Raw genomic sequence first — 6,617 nt, 5'->3', positions numbered from 1 at the left:
CTCCACCCACCCACCCACCCGTCAACCGAGCAAGTTTCACTGCCGCTATCTATGCGAACGATTATAATTCCATGCCCAACTTCTTCGCTTTATTCTGCACTCCGACAGCGAATTCCATGAGCAGAGGTCCCTGGAATAAACCGACTCCCTGTTTGCCTTCAATTGTTATTTGTAATCTCAAGCAGTGTTAGGAAACCTCGTTTTTCAATGAACATTTCCCCTGTCTACAAATTACACCGTAAATGTTATCAAGATATTTTATTCGCAGGAACATCGACATTGAACCAACGGAACCACCCATATTCTAGCGAAGGCATTGCTTTCCCAGACTTGTGACAAACTCAATCCCAACTTCACCCAAAGTGACGAGGAATGTTTGATGAACAATTTTGTGAATGGATGAGAGTGAACAACAGGAGACCGGTATTCGTCCTGTTGCTTTATCTGAAGTCGAATAAAGATTTAAATCTAATTTCAAGGAACATGATAAGGAAGTTGCGATGCTGCATACAATTTTGATGTGCATCATCGAGAGGGACATTTTACACGGCAGAAATATATTTGAAAACAAAATTCATTCAAGAAGAGTCTGCTAAATGTTTATGGGGAGGTAAACCCACACAAAGGATTACGCAGCAAAATGCAATATATTCCTTTTGCTTCTCCAAAGTGGATACATCTCTTGGTCCTTCAAGGCTGGACAGCAGACTAATATTGATAATGACAATACATGTGCAATCCATACCTTAATAATTTGATGCACGTTATGAATGAGTGGTGAAGTTATTACGTAATCGCACACTGCAATGTTTAGACATTGACAACGGATGTGACGCTGACAGTATCTCGCGCCGATCGTAAGTGTCACTGCGAGCTGATGGCACTATTTTGTAACACGCGGTAATGAATATGGAACATAATAGCAATTAACACTAGGCAGTAAGTTAGAAGGAAATAATCTCTTTGGAAACAACGTGATTGACACTCGTAGATTTGCAATTGGAAAGATTCAACTGATTTAAATTTACCTCAATTGTTCCGCCTGCAGTGATCCATTCGGCAGATAGTTCTTATGCAGGAACTTAAACCCGATTTTTCTTCACCAACACGCTTGTCAGGCTAACTAAAGTCAACTGCATTCACCATTGTTCTGAAAATTTCTCTGAACGTTTCTATGACGTTTCTTTCCTAAAATCTGAAGTGGAAAATATTATATGGCGACATGACCGAGGAAGCAGAGCTCTTGAACGGGGGTCGAGGTAGATGGAATTCGTGGGACAGAGGGAGAAAGGTTAGAGACGAGAGGTGAGCTGCTAGGACCCTGACAGAGTTTGATTTGAGGAGAATTTGGAATAAATAAATGTCAGAAATATACAAATGTCAGAAAGTTATGCAGGTGAAGAGCTCGAGCGGCGGTGAATGCTGCGGTCGGAGCATGGCGTTCTCAGCAGATTTCACAAAACCACTTCTCCAAAAATGTTGGGCGGAATTGTTACATATCTGTTATTCATACCGGAGGCTGGTTGGAATGGATCGGAAAATAGCAACATCCATCGCCCAAAGTGGGGCTCGAACCCACGACCCTGAGATTAAGAGTCTCATGCTCTACCGACTGAGCTAGTCGGGCTTATAACAGTTTCGGAATCAGAATCGGATTGATTATCTCTGATATGTGTCCTGAAATTTATTGTTTTGCGGCAGCAGTAGAGTGCAAAACATGAAATATACTGTAAGTTAACACTAAACAAATAAATAGAGTAAAGGGAATACCGAGATGGTATTCTTGGCTTTACGGACCGTTCAGAAATATGATGGAAGATGGAGGGAGCTCATCCTGAAACGCTGTGGGTCATCATGCTCCTGTGCCTCCTCCCCGATGGTAGTAACAGTAAGCATTATTATCAGTTATTGTTGCCCAAAAGTGATGGCGTCTGAAACTATATTGGGATAGATTTTACTGATGTTCAGCAGGAATAGATATAGCCTCGCACACCAGAAATCTTCAGGGCTGTTCTGAGAACATGCAACATTCTAACAAACATTGTAATCGTTTTCTTTTGATATCTGCCTCAATCTGCCAGCATTGGTTATGGAGACTGTGGGAGCGCCATTTCCGTAAACAATAATCAATTAGCTTGAATTTGCAGGGTAAGTGACTTGTCACAGTCATTTCTTCATTTTCAAAATTGGACCTGAATTCAGAGACATGGGTTGGAGGCCCCGTCACCTGTCAAAGGCTGTTCACTCATTGGTCTTCGCATACATTTCGTGTCGCAGCCTTAGTGTCTCGCCAGTTTCACAAATGTGTGTTAATCGTTACTGATCCAAATCCTTCATGCCCCGCCCGAAATATATTCTTTACGTACGTTGTTTTTGTTATTGTTACAATTGCCTATTTATTAACTGCTTGATGCAGGGTACAATTTGTTTCAATCATTATTAATGATGTAAATAATTAAGTGGTTTTGTAATGATCACAGAATTAGATCTCCCGCAACTACTCAAAGCTCTTAAGCAGAGTTCTGGTGATATGGCCGTTGTCCGCAGAATGTCCAGGGATTGGCACGCAGTTTACGTCTGCTGCCCGAAGTATCTCCAGCGTAACAATTAAATGTGGTTAAGTGAAAATTACGGCCGAGTGAAGAAGCTGATAATCCAGGTAGCAGTGCGGTCGGCCAACGACAAACAGGAGGGATTGCAGAGAAAATTCTTTCCATTTAAATTACACGGACAGACTGGGTGTCTGAAAATATCAGCGAAGTGCATCACAGACTGCATTAAAGGGACCATGAAGAAAGAAAGTTCACTGGGAAAACTAAGTAGTAAATACGGTTCTACAGCTTGTCTGGCAGAGAAATCCATTACCCTATTAACCTACATGGGACTCGAACACCGGAGCCTCAGATTCAGAGTCTAATGCTCAACCAATTCCGCTATGTGACTGACAACTGCAGGTTCCATAATCGTTTACTGTAGATCAATGTTCTAATATCTTAATATCTTGTTTCCCAAACAGTCAATGATAAAGAACGGGGACCCGAATTACTTGAGAGCGTATCTTGCATTTTCTGAGCACAAAAGCTTGGCATCTAAACCGGTCCTATGAAATATCCGTGATTATCCTGCGGTTGGTGTCTTCACTTCCGACGCTATCAACGATTTTGCATGCTTCCGCTGGTGGAATCTGTTTTCACGTTTTGGGTCCGGCAGCTCCCAAGGACCGTATCGCTGTGTCCAACAATGACACGCGGCTCCTCCCAGATTATCTTTTGTTCCATTCTTCAATCATTTAGCCAGTTTTACTCCAGTTATACTTATTGCAGTGCCTTTGGTAAATTGCTGGAATTATACACAGTGTCTGGAGGAGACATCAGTTCATGGTTGCCGGTGACTTTAAATTCCAATATAAACGCCTGTAACAGCATTGCTGAGGATACGAGAAGCGGATTGCCATACAATTTTTCTGGTTCCCCGAGGACCTTCAGAGGAGGCAGTCTCCACGTCCCTATCAGTGTCCTGTGGACTGTGTTACCTGTTCTGCAGCACGATATTGTTTCTAATCTGCACTCCCAAGCCGGACAGTGCAGGGGTGCTAGTCCAGAATGAAGTTTTGCTTTCACGTTGGTCGTATCATCTTTCTGTAATAGGCGATTTAGCTCCAAGATCCGGCTTCCATTTCAGTGAGGCGAGTCTCATGTGTGGGGGATGATTTTGAAGCAGGGCCCAGGTAGAACGAGAAGAGTTTATGATTTTGAAATGTCAAACACCCAATTGGACCTGTGCATAGATGTGCATAGAACAAACTCAATTTTGACAGAGACTTTGGGGCACAAATGCTTCATTTTAAATGAATCCAACACTGTTGACCGAGGCATCAGCTGAGCTTATTTTTTCCTGTGAATCATAAATGTCCTTTATTTCTGAATTTCAAGCGATTTTGGAAATACGTCCAGCAGAACCAAGAAGTTATGTCGATTATCTATTCCATTCCGACTTGATCTTTAATCAACACAATGTGATCAATTTCATTCTCGTTGTTTTCCCTAACGCTCCCTTCATTCTTTTACACAGATGCCAATTCATTTCGCTTATTTTCACAGGAAACCGTGGTTTCCAACCGTCAAGTATGTCCTTAATCTGCCTGTACCCAACACGAGGGGGCTGCTGAGCCCCCACGGCCTCCATTCAAGTCCCTACATTAACGCCCACTCTGTCCCTCGGTTCATTCCACTCACTCCCCTGACCACCACCCTCTCCCGCTTTACTCCTTCCTCTGATCTATATTTCATCTTCCGTCCTTCCAAAGTCATCTCCCAATCCCTAACTCATTCGTACATCGGGATAACATTCCCTCCCTATATTTATCAGGAAATGAACACCACCGTGACCTGAGCGCGGAAACGAGTTTGTAACCGTCCTCAGATGGAGTGTCTGGCGGCGTAATTAAGGGGCCGAACCAGGTTTCAACCTTTCCAGGAGGATTGTGTTTTTTGTTGCCCTTCATAACTGCTTGGATCTCCCAAGTGGATCACTGGAGCCGGAGAGAACATATCTGCTGGTTCCTTGTTCGTAATCTGGTTCCTCACCCTGGTTTTAGAGATCGTAGGATTTACATCCTCCTGAACCTTCATCATTACTTGTTGCCAGTCAGTGCCTTTCACTATTCTGTTTCCGTTCCTATCTCTCCCCTTTGTGGTATATCCCCTGTGGCGCACCCCGTCTGCATTTTGGTAGACCGGCAGTTGGTCTGACAACTCGCTCCCACCAGCGATGTATTGCCGCTGGCAGCAGGAGTCACCCAGCTGGAAAACACTCATCTTCATCACCATTCGTCATTGTGGAAACTCCTGGCATTACTTTCAGTGCCCGAGCGAAAACCGCCATGCAAAACCAGATTACCAATGTCCATGAAAACCAAGAATCACGAATTTACTGAGAACTTTGGCCGATCTTAAACTTAATTCTGCCCACTGCATCCGCTCCATTTCCTTGGATCGTCAGACGTGAAGAGTCCGCTTTTTATATCTGCATCAGAACCTGCCATTTCTGTTGTAAGTTGACCATCTGTGAGAATGGTTCCGTTTTAATCACTCCGTGCGTACATCCTGACCTGCTGGGCATGTCGCACAGTCCGTGTATTGGCAACACAAATCACGGGAAAATAAGTACAGTCGGACTCACTCTGTCCCACCAATACATTTAATACTCCATTTGTCTCATCATTCCAGCTACCTTCTCCGCAACTTCAATTTACCATTTCATCTTTGTTCAAGGGTTCTGAGAAAGGATATTTGACTTGAAGCTTTTCTTTTTTTCTCTTCAAACAAAGATGTTCGCAAGGTGATAAGTATTTTTCGTTTCAAAGATTGGGCGGTAGCAGATGTAACACGGCTTCTTTGGAAAGAAGCAAGAGAGAAGACCGGAAGCACCTCCCCGCCTACCTTCCCCTCTCACCTGTATTCACATGTAATCCGCCAGCTATTGCTCCTCCCACTCCCCTGCCCTTTAATTGCGTCTTCTACCCTCTTTCGTTCCAGTCGTGACGAAGGGTCTCGACCCGAAACATCGACAGTTGATTTCCCTCCGTAGATACTGCCTGACATGCTGAGTTCCTCCATCATTTCGTGTGTGTTGATGGTCACAGAAAGCAGTGGATCATTTTCCCTTACACCACCAGCCATTGAGAAAATCCTGTAGTCTATGAGTAAAACGTGGGAACTCGCAAATAAAAAAAATGCATTGGGCAGTGTCAATGCATATTCATGAAAAGGAAATCATGTTTATCAAACCTGTTGGCATTGCATTTGCCTTTAACTAACAGAATATATAAGATCCAATATGCTGATCAGATGACTTGGACAATGTGTGATACAGGCGCTAGTTCAAGCGAAGTAGATTGCGCGGTATTGGGGATAACAAATAGGTGGGAATGAAGGACTTTCCAAAAGACTTAGAACAGGAAGAAGACATAAATGAGTGCGTTTCAGTTCGGGTGGCTGGTGGCATGCAGGAAGGATTGGAATCATGGCCCTAGATCTTCACTGACTAAATCAATATTTATCATTAAACCATCAAATACATTTTGCCCAATAATTCTGAAGATACAAATTGGGTTGTCAGTGCCTCTGTGTGAAGAACGAAGTAGGGATTGAGAAATTCACAGTTAGCATCCGTGAATGAGAAGAGAGAAGACAGTTAAGGTAAAAATGTGGAGATTAATTTTGGTAGAAAAACAAAGTCCGTGTATTATTGAACAGAGAAAATATCGAAAAATATTAATATTGAGGGAACGCGGGTACCCATGTGCGCTAATCATTGAAAGTTAACGTAAATGGAGAGCAAACCATTAGAAAACAAACATTCCATCGTACTCTATTACAACTGTATCCAAGGATTTAATTATTACCTCAACCATATAGTGTCAAAGGGAGTATACATTCAGTTGTCCACACGTCAGCGCTGCCCACCCCAATACACACACACACACACACACACACACACACACATGATAATTTAGCATGTACAGTTAATGATTGTAATTGTTTTGATTTTCTAACTTTGGTATAATTGAAAGCAATATATGAAATTGAAGACAATTTATCAAGCAGGCCGAAGAT

General features: G+C 42.9%; 1 non-coding gene across 1 annotated transcript; it reads right to left on the bottom strand.

The window, feature by feature from the left end:
• Nucleotides 1-1,554: 1,554 nt before the first annotated feature.
• trnak-cuu (transfer RNA lysine (anticodon CUU)) lies at nt 1,555-1,627 on the bottom strand. Its single transcript has one exon. It is a non-coding gene; the product is annotated as a tRNA-Lys (tRNA).
• Nucleotides 1,628-6,617: the final 4,990 nt, after the last annotated feature.

Source organism: Pristis pectinata, chromosome 45, assembly GCF_009764475.1.
Source record: "Pristis pectinata isolate sPriPec2 chromosome 45, sPriPec2.1.pri, whole genome shotgun sequence".
Taxonomy (NCBI): Eukaryota; Metazoa; Chordata; class Chondrichthyes; order Rhinopristiformes; family Pristidae; genus Pristis; species Pristis pectinata.
The sequence above is the reverse complement of the archived record's forward strand: the minus strand, read 5'-3'. Positions and strand labels throughout refer to the sequence as shown.